Below are 10,346 nucleotides of genomic sequence, written 5' to 3' on the forward strand. Positions count from 1 at the left end.
GACACATTTTACATCATGTTCACTGTTTGGGGATGCTGCTTTTTTGGTTCTACAAAAGTAAGCCTTAGATTTCCCTATAGTCCTGTATTTTGCATATTTGCAACTTGCTTCAATAAAAACATTAATATGTCGTCTCGTTGAGGATCCTACTATGATTCAGAACAGTACAGAGGAGATGGAGGTGATGGTACTGGACATTGGGTCTATGAGAAGGTACAATCTTTCCAAAAGTTGGTCGAAACATATCTTTGTTTTAATGATATAAAGGCAGGGCGGGATCATACAATATAGTTTATAGATTTGGCAAAATTCAGTAATTTTAGTATTAAGCTGATATTTGTGTTAAAAAAAAATCCAGTTAACATGTATAAATAATATATTACGAACAAGTAAGTTATCCTATCCTAGAATCCAGACATCATTGACTTAAAATTCTTGTATGTTTAAAGTTCATGAATGTTTCCCTTTGTATAGATAAAAGTATCATTTCTGAATTGCCACAGTACATATTTGTACAGGGGCGGACACACATAGGGCTAAGGGGTGTCATCTGACACAACTTCGTTGGAAAATTTTATTAAATATACATGTATTCAAGATAATAACCAACAAAAGAATTACATATATAGATAAAATAAACTGACACCGATTCGTAACAAACGTTCTTTAGTTCAGTTGGTATATGTTTAAAATCTCGCATTTGTTGTTCTAGGTACGAACCTGGCTTACAGCTTGCATTTTAATTGTTTAGTCTCTCTCTCCTGCTTTGGGTTCCAACTTCAACGAACCACTGATCTTTTGCCAAAATAAGGAGCAGCTGAAACATTTTATAACATTGATAATACTTATTTGAATCATTCTAGAATTGAGCATATTCAGGAAAATTAAGTCCTAACTTTAACAAAATTATTCGTTCTTGTCTATCATTGCAACTTCTCTTAGTAGTTTTTTGGAATTTTTTAAAGATATCTGACATTTTATTTTCTTCGTGGGCTGAATTTTATGATATTTAAAGTTTATCTAAAATGATATTTTAATTTATAGTTTAACTTAAATTTTATTGAGATTTATTATTATAAAGCTTCGAAAACTAAGTTACAATACAAAATTTATCTAACGCGGAAGACAGGGTCAATGAGCCGAAGTGGCATCAACTAAATGAGTTGTTTGGCACCTTATATTGAAAAAGAAATATTTAGTATTAATTCTAATGAGGCTATTAATAATATTTTTCAAAAGAAGAAAATGATGAGGATTGTTGTAGTAATGAATTGTGTTTTTTAAATATGATGTTGACAGGGAGTTGTTCACTTCTTTAAATGTCGATACCGCTTATGAAATATCCTGCGTACGCCACTGTATTTGTAGTACTACTACACAGATACATAGCCAAAAAAGAAACTTATATTAGTATGGTCGTTTGAAACATGGACTAGTGCCCTTCACTTAAGGCCTCTTGTTGAAGTTTTGCTTTAGGCCACAAATATCATTGAGCCGCCCCCGGAAGCAAATTTTTGTTTAGACAATATTAAGCAATTAAAATTTTCTTGCCTTGTCCGGAAATATAGAGCCTCTTCCCCCCTTACATTTTGTCTACAAAGGTTGTAGCCTAGTAGTAAATAAAGCCAAATGAAATTGAATATCAGAGCTCGAATGTGGATACATGCAAAAAACGTAAAGTGGTTTCTTTCCTCTATCTAATTCTTGATGTTTATTATCAAGACACTTAGCTTTCTTCGTTGATATTATCTTAGCAACATAGCCTTATCCTTTAACCGCTTTACTTTTACCACCTTCTCACGCTAATAAAAGGCCTTACAGAACGCCCTTTATCTCTTGGCTTGGCTTTTATTACAAAATCTATTTGGAGTTGATTTGAAATATCTACTCCACAGTATATTATAGCCGACCTATATCATAAAACAGATATCAATAACATTACACTTCCTCCGTTTCAATTTATGTGATATAGTTTGACTGGACACGAAGTTTAAGAATAAATGAAGACTTTTGAATCTCATGGTCTAAAATAAGCCAAAGATATTTATGTGGTCATAGATCATCTCGTTAAGCGTAAAAGGTAAAGTTTAAAGGTATGTTGCCAAATAAGGAAATATATCATTCTTTTTTTTTACAGACTAAAAAGAGAAGTGTATTAGATAAATTGAGACAGAGTGAGTAAAAAGAGAAGTATATCAGATAAATTGAGACAGAGTGAGTACAAGTCATGGGGCTAAATCTTTTTACCCCGAACTGCTCAGCTAGTCCGCAATTGGGCTCTTCGTAAAGTTGAACGAGAAATGTTTTACTTGCTCCCTCATCCTAATTAAGGACAATGAAAATATAGTAACACGTCTTGATGATCATCCAAAAACAGATGTTTATTTCCAAAATAGTTTATACTTGTCTCTACGCTCAATTGATTTAATTTTGCCAAAGTCACGTGCATATTATTGTGAACAGCGTGCATATTATTGTGAACATTCCCATTTCGAACCTAAAAAAAGCATGATCCAATTTTAACAAACCTGAGAAAGTAGGTTGCGACACAATTTTGTATTGGGCTAAAACAACTCAAACATATTCTTAATATGATGTGGTATCGTTAGCTTTGGATCAAATCCACATAGTTTTGTCAAAATGTCTCGCATCATTAATTTAATTCATTTTGATTTGTCCAAATTTATCTTATGTCAAACTTGAGTTAATTTAAGTTAAATATGTAGCTTGATGCATGAGAAACCTTATCAAAATATTTTGTGTTTGATATGTAATATATTGTTATAAGAAAGAAAAATTATAATTAGTTGTGTATCAAAAATTAAACAAATTAAAAATAAAAAACCTTAGTAACAATTAGGCAAATTCCCCCCCCCCCCCCCCCCCCAAAAAAAAGATATAATATAATAAAATACTCAAGTGTAATCTCATAAGTGGAGTATGGAGAAGGTAGGATGTATATAGATCTTAACCCTATCTTTGTGAGGTAGAGAATTTATTTAGGATAGACCCTCAGCTCACTTCACCAAGACAATATATATAAACAAATATGTTATGGATTTTAATATAGAAATTTCATATAAAAGTATTGATAAGTTGAGTGAAAAACGGACACCGTAGTTGATCTGAAATAATGCTGAGAAAGTAAGATGTAGCAGAGAATGTTAATGGGAAAAAAGAAAACACAGCGAGTATCTATATATTTGCAAATTGTATTAACATACTCAAAGCTATCATCTACTCCATTATTAGTTGTAGGCAACATGTATAATACTCCCTATAAGGACCTAATCTCGAGTCCAAGCAGTTATGTAGAAGAATCAGACAACTGGGGATGGGCAAACCAGCAGTTCCAAAACCATGGGCGAACTCTTTCGAAGACCTCATGATATTCTGTGGACCCAATAGCCAAATCTAACATATCCACAATATCCATGCCTCTTGCACTGTCTAATTTAGACCAAACCTATCGACAGACATCTGTGATTGTCTATTTCTTTCACTTGAGCGTCTAAATTTAAAGTTGTTCTAATTGAACACTCAACCTATTTAAAAACTGTCATATTAGATACAAAATGCTGACATGGCAAAAAAGGTGTTGCTCACTTTTCTCAGGCGCGTTAATGGATCTCAATAATAATTTTCTTTTTTGGCAAAAATTTCATCTTTTCTATTTCATTGAAATATAACTTAAATTAAATAAATAAAAAGCAAAAAAAAAAAAAAAGTTTGGAATACTCTAGTCGTCTTCTCCGACACTCTGGCTACGAGTTTTTTTTTTTTTTAGTTTGTTCTTCCCAATTGTTCTCCCTATTGTGTTGTAAATTACTATCTGAGTTTGTGCTCTCATCTATGTCATGTCTCTCACTGTCATTGTGATTTTCTCCAACTACTGGTCTTAATTTGAAGTTTCATCTTCAACCTTGTTCTACCAACCACCGTTGAAGTTTCATCTTTAACGTTTAATATCCATTTCTTTTCAACCACCGTTTTCTTTATCTTTTTCAGATTAGGAGAACACCATCACCATCATGTTCGCCGGAGAAAATAGAGACCCATCACTGCCGCCACTCTCTTTCTCTCTCCCTACCTCTCTTCTACCAAAACACATCTTATTCAAAATTAAAATTGTTAGATCTAAGAAGAAAGAAGAAAAGTTCATTTGAAAAAGGAATCAGATCTTGGTCTCACAACTTTTTCCGGTGAAACTTCATTTTTTTTTGGTGGGGAGGGGTTCCGGTGGATGGGCATGGGTTTTCTAGAAAATGATTTTTCTATTTTCTTTTATTATTAGTTAAATAGGTTTAAACAAAAAAAATTCTTCTGATAATAATTTTTTTAATACTTTTGCGTGCCAAAATGCCATGTGTAATCAATTAATTGGCTACTTTGCCACGTTATTGGTGAGTGGATTACACTTTCCTTAATTTTTTGCTGATTGTCAAAGAGGTGTCTAATATGGCACTATTTGAATAGGTTGAGTGTTCAATTGAAAAAATTCTAAGTTTAGGTGCTCAAGTGAAAGAAGTGAACGATTATAGGTGTCTGTCGATTGATTTGGCCTATAATTTATGTAATGGACCTCTTGAACTGTCGCACCCATAACTTTTCCACCATAATTGTTCTTAGACAAAATATCTTCCTTTGTCCTAAGGAACCAAAGCTACAACACAAGTTTTATGCTTGTGCAGTCACATATGGATAATTAGATAACAGATGCATGTATCTGGACTTCTTTTGACACATGCCCCTGACTTGATTGTCCTTGCGGATGTTAAATGAGTGGATTGTGCCAAATTTATCCCTGTCCAAGGTATATTTGGATCAAATATGGATTAAGTAGCAGCTCATAGGTCAATCTGTTGAACTCAAGACCACTTCTCGAATAATTACATGTAAGGCTGTTTACTCAGAGACAGATCTAGGATTTTGAAATTTTGGGTGCCACATTATTTTAGACTTTAAATTGATATATTTTGAGCTTTACGTTATTCATTTTTCATGTTCGGGTTATTTAGTTTTTTGGGTATACATATATAGACAAACCAATTACTACACGTCTACACTATTTTGCGCTTTGACTTGACTTTCTTTTAGCTTCAGTTCGGATTGTTCATATTTTTCAATTTATACAGATAAGTCGACTAAACAAAATAATTTAATAGTTATGACAATTTTAAACAAAGCAAAAAACTTTGATAGTATTACTATATCATCGAAAGTATATTATTCATTTATAATTCTTCTCGACGAATTTTCATATTCTGAAACTATCGTCTAACTCGATTAAGAATAGATAATGAAAACTAGAGCTAGAAGTCATTGTAGATGCATATTTAGATACTCAAGACAAAAATAGCGTGAACTATAAAAACAAAAGCAAGAATTAATTAAATTTAAAATGTCAATAGTTGCTCAAACAAAAAAGAGTCAGCATCATATTTAAAAAAAAAAAAAGTGAAAAACCAAGGAAAAGAAAAAAATGAAGAAGCAAATAGAACGAGAAAAGAAGAAAACAGGAGAGCAAGTAGAAAATAGAGTAGTTTTTAAAAATATGTAGCATGCCAGGTTCGATACCACGCGATGTGAGCTGAAAATTCGGGCCTTTGCCGGTGGCACTAGATGACCATATGTGAATCCGGGTGCCAATTTATATGTTTACCCATTTCCTATATATACAAATTTTCGATCGAGATGTGCAGGTGGCGTGACACTCCCTGCCCCTAGTAGATCCGCTCCTGCATTTATCCAAAAAATTTCATTAACCTTTTTAGCTAGTGAAAAACTACTTATTGAAGATAATTTCAACACATTTTGGGTGTGGGGGGGGGGGGGGGGGGTGTTGAATCGATCCGTTGGCTTGCATCTTTTTAGCTGAAAATATTTTGTCATTTTAAGACTAAGCCGTTACCAGTTATGATATTGTTATAGACTAAGCTTACCTAGCAAGACAAGTTGGCATATTTGTTTATTTTTAAGAAACTTCAAGAAAAATAGAGAAGGGGACATGTGGCCACCCTTGTGTGGGTCATATATATATATATATATATATATATATATATATATATATATATATATATATATATATATATATATATATATATATAAAAGAGAGAGCCACTTTATTCATCAATTTTAACTTAGGAAGTTGGAGAGAGAAAAAAAAAAAGGGGTGTTCGGCCATGGTGGCCGAACATGAGCCATGGGGAGTGATCAATGAAGAATTATTTTCTTCTAGCTTTTCTACCAATTGGAAGGTCCTCTATAACGTGGAGTAGTAGTTGAAGCAAGCAAACCATTCCTTGTGCAATTTTAACCCCTAGCCGAGAAAGAAGATGGGTGGAAAGGAAGGTATGTGTTCAATCCTCTTCTACTTGTGTTATGGATGATTTATGTATGTTGAAGTATGTAGAAATGGATGGAATTTATGGTACATGTATGTGTTGATGTTGTGGCCGAATATAGTAGTGTTGTGTAGATATGGTGAATTGATTTTATTTAGTATTTTTATTGTTATAGATGTGGATTCTATGATGTAAATGAAGATTTCATGGTTTGAAATGAAGTGGAAGTCGTTTGTGGATTGTTGAAGAAGTTAATGTGATAATTAGTATGGTTTCTTATATTGAATGAATGATATTGTTAATGTGTAGGTTGTAAATACAATTCATGAACTTGGAAGTGAGACATTTGTTCGGAAGATTGTAAGTTGGGTTGTGGTGATTGAATTTGAAAGAAGGAAATAGGTTGTTATTGTTCTTGTTGAATTTGGAAGGTGTCGGGTGAAGTAGTGTGTTGATTGAGTCGTTTTGAATGTTATGTGAATTGAATGGAATAAAAATGAAATGTCGTTGAATTGTATGACAAAGGTTGTTAATGTTAGAATGCGTCTTGAATTGATTGTTGATGTTGTTGGCACGATTGTTGGTATTATTGTTGATAGTTTGGCCGAGTTAGATTCTCGGGGATGGTATATTTACAGGGGAAATGCTGCCGAAATTTCGGCAGATCATAAGTGAATTTATTTGAAGGATTAAGACAAGTATATGATGATGAGTCTAATGATTGTGTCAATCTTCTTAAATGTAGACTAGCGATAGCGAGCTTGGACAATTAAGCGTAGCTAATAGGAAGTGGAACAGGTATGTTAAGGCCCGTCCCTTTCTTTCAAAGGCATGATTCCTACGTTATGAATTTATAAATGTTTCCATATCTTTCTTGTCTTCAAAAGTTAGAAGTCTATGGTCCCAAGGCAATGATTACTTTCCCGATAACCCGTCAATGTTTTCCAAAATGTCCGTATTTTTCCAAAACAAAGGTTTTTGGTATTGTAAGCTTTTATGACAATAACGATGGATATGTCTTACAACGACATTGATGATGTCGAGGATGAGAATATTTCTATGATGACTATGATAAGAATGATTTCATGCTCGAAAGGTACTTGATATGATTATTGCTTTGATTTTCCAAAAATAGCTTCTGAAACGTTCGTAGAAGGTTCTGTACTTCAAACGCTCATAACTTTCTTATACTAAGTCGGATTGACCCGAAACTTGTTTCTGAGCCTTCATGTGTCGAGTCTTGAAAATTTGTTCTATGTGCATATGTATATAATTTGGGGCCTTACGAGATTTGTGATCTTATTCTACGTTCTCTTAATGTTATCCTTCGTTGATAGTCTCCCCTTATAATTATCGTTCCTTCAAGGTGGGACAAAGCGACCATGGTTATTCCATAATGTAATCGGAGGTTTCCGACCTTACGTCACTCCGATAGATACATGACTTTCTTTGGGCTCTCCTGCATGCTGCTTATATGATATATGTATATGTATATGTATATGTATATGTATATGTATATGGGGAAGATGGGGAAAAGGGACATATGTTGCGCTATAGACGCATTGCCACCTGGTCAGTTGGCGTAACTTACCATCCCGGACGCGGGATATATGTGGGGGAGTCGACGTGGTTCGGCGCTATGATATGTTCTATTTTCTACATATGGACAAGAAATGTTTTTCAAAGAAAGCTAAGCATGCATGGCATCCGCCCTAAGAGGCACTCATATGTACAGGTTGCTCTTCTACCTCATGATATGCTCTATATTTCCATTCTGTTATTATTCATTTTTATATCCCTTACTATGTCACTATTCATGCCTTACATACTCAGTACATTGCTCGTACTGACCCTCTTTCTCCGGGGGCTGCGTTTCATGCCGCGCAGGTACACCCAGATGAGTAGAAGCTATTGTAGAAGATGTTCCAGCGGAGTTGGCAAGCTCCATTTGTTCTGGAGTGTTGCCGGGTCAGAGTACTATGCTATGATGTCTTATTCGAAGTTAGAGACTTTGCAGACAGAGTCGTGGGTATAGAGTGTCGGTATTGTAAACGGCTCCACCAGCCGATGTGTCATCTTATGTTATGTTATAAAGTCCATGTGATTACAGATTCCATTTGATTTGAGTACGAGGGAAAAGAAAAATTCTGAAAGCTTACTATGTATTTCATTCTTATTCAATTTAAGAGTCCAAAGATATTATGCATGTAATAAGAGTCAGCGGGTTCGCTCGGCTCCGAATATGGGGTCGGGTGCCCATCACACCCTAGTAAAGTCGGGGTGTGACAGACATATTCGTTGTTCAACCAGGGGTGGAGCCACATTGGCTCTAGGGGGTTCATCCGAACCCCCTCGGCAAAAAATTACAGTGTATTTTCAAAGCTAAAATTATTTTGTTATGTATATATAGTAGATGTTGAACCCCCTGACTTCTTCGTGTATTTACCTTTTAGAATTTTTAAACCCCCTGGATGAAAATTCTGATTCTGCCACTATGTTCAACCCGTCAAAATCTGGATTCTTAAGTGAAATTTGGACTAATTTTGACTCATACAAGAATATGTCAACTGATGATGTAAGATTTTGACTACATTTTGGTCTTGTTATTATTCGTTAAATTATAAGGACGACACTAAGCTCAAAGCACACATTACAGTAATTTATTGACTGGGGAACCAAGAAATTAATGTCTTGATTCGGCGTCAGTCGAATCCCATGCATTTGTGTATAAGAGCATCTTCCTATAACAACTAAAAATTTTCAAATTTAATTTTTTATGTTATATTTTATTTTTCTATAATAAAATTTTACCTATAACAATAACAACCAACTTTGTAACAGTATGCTCTTTGTAAAATTATTCACGCTATAACAATTTTTTTTTTGTAATATAATAATTATCATCTTTATAAAAATAGAATATTTGTGATTACCAATAATAAGTGTAGAGAATTTGACCAAATATTTAATTTGATACTTTAATATACTATATTTATGACAGAATATTATATATGAATACATATTTGTAATCTAACAATATCATTGTCTTCTATTTTTATTTGGACTAAAATAGAAGATTCAACGATTCAACTCTTAGATTCCCATCAAGGGAAAGCAATTGGATACCCGTTAGTTGAAAGTCTGGACGCAAATCTTTATCAATTCAAGCGTTATATCACCATTAAAAGATTGAAATCTACGAAATAAGCTGCAACTATAAATTTCTTCCATCAATCTTGAAAGGATCTAATTTTCATTTAAAATGTGTGTCTTAGAGCTTAAAACTTTATACATTTAGTTATGAATTTATTGAAATTATGTTAACTTTCTTTAATGTTTACTTAGTTAAGTATGCATATCTTTGAGATTTAAAAATTAAATAATTTTGTTATTTTTAATAACATTAAAGTTTAGATTTTATACATTTTTTTGCCTAGAACAGCCAAATATTATTTATTTAAATGTTAAGTGTTGTTATAGGTGTATAACAACCATTCTCTGTAATAATAAAAAAAATTTGGACCAAACGATGTTGTTATAGAAAGGTTTGACTGTGCATGTATTTGAACGTTAAAATAGTATTTGCCGGTCACTTTTAGTTCTTTCTTGAAAAAATAACTATTATTGTTGAGTTTCAAATTATCCTGTAATTTTATCAGTAAGATTTGAGAATCCATAACAATAACTATTTTCAAAAACCATTGCAAAAAGTGGTTATTTGTGACTTTTACCCCATATCAACATATGGGATTGGAAAGTCCATAAGCACAAAACTCAAGAACTTTATCAAGTTAATTATTTGGATTATCCTTGTCCTAGTTGACTTCACCATTCAGAAGATTTAAACTCATAAAGTTCGTTATCACATAAAGCCTTCATCAATTTGTTTAATTAATTAATTTGCTCATCCTAAAATTATGGCCATATTCAGTTTTAATGGAATACAAATTTACCACGTTTATCAGTTCACGCCATTTTAATGCACACCACACAAATACATTC

This window comes from Lycium barbarum, chromosome 3, assembly GCF_019175385.1.
Source record: "Lycium barbarum isolate Lr01 chromosome 3, ASM1917538v2, whole genome shotgun sequence".
Lineage (NCBI taxonomy): Eukaryota > Viridiplantae > Streptophyta > Magnoliopsida > Solanales > Solanaceae > Lycium > Lycium barbarum.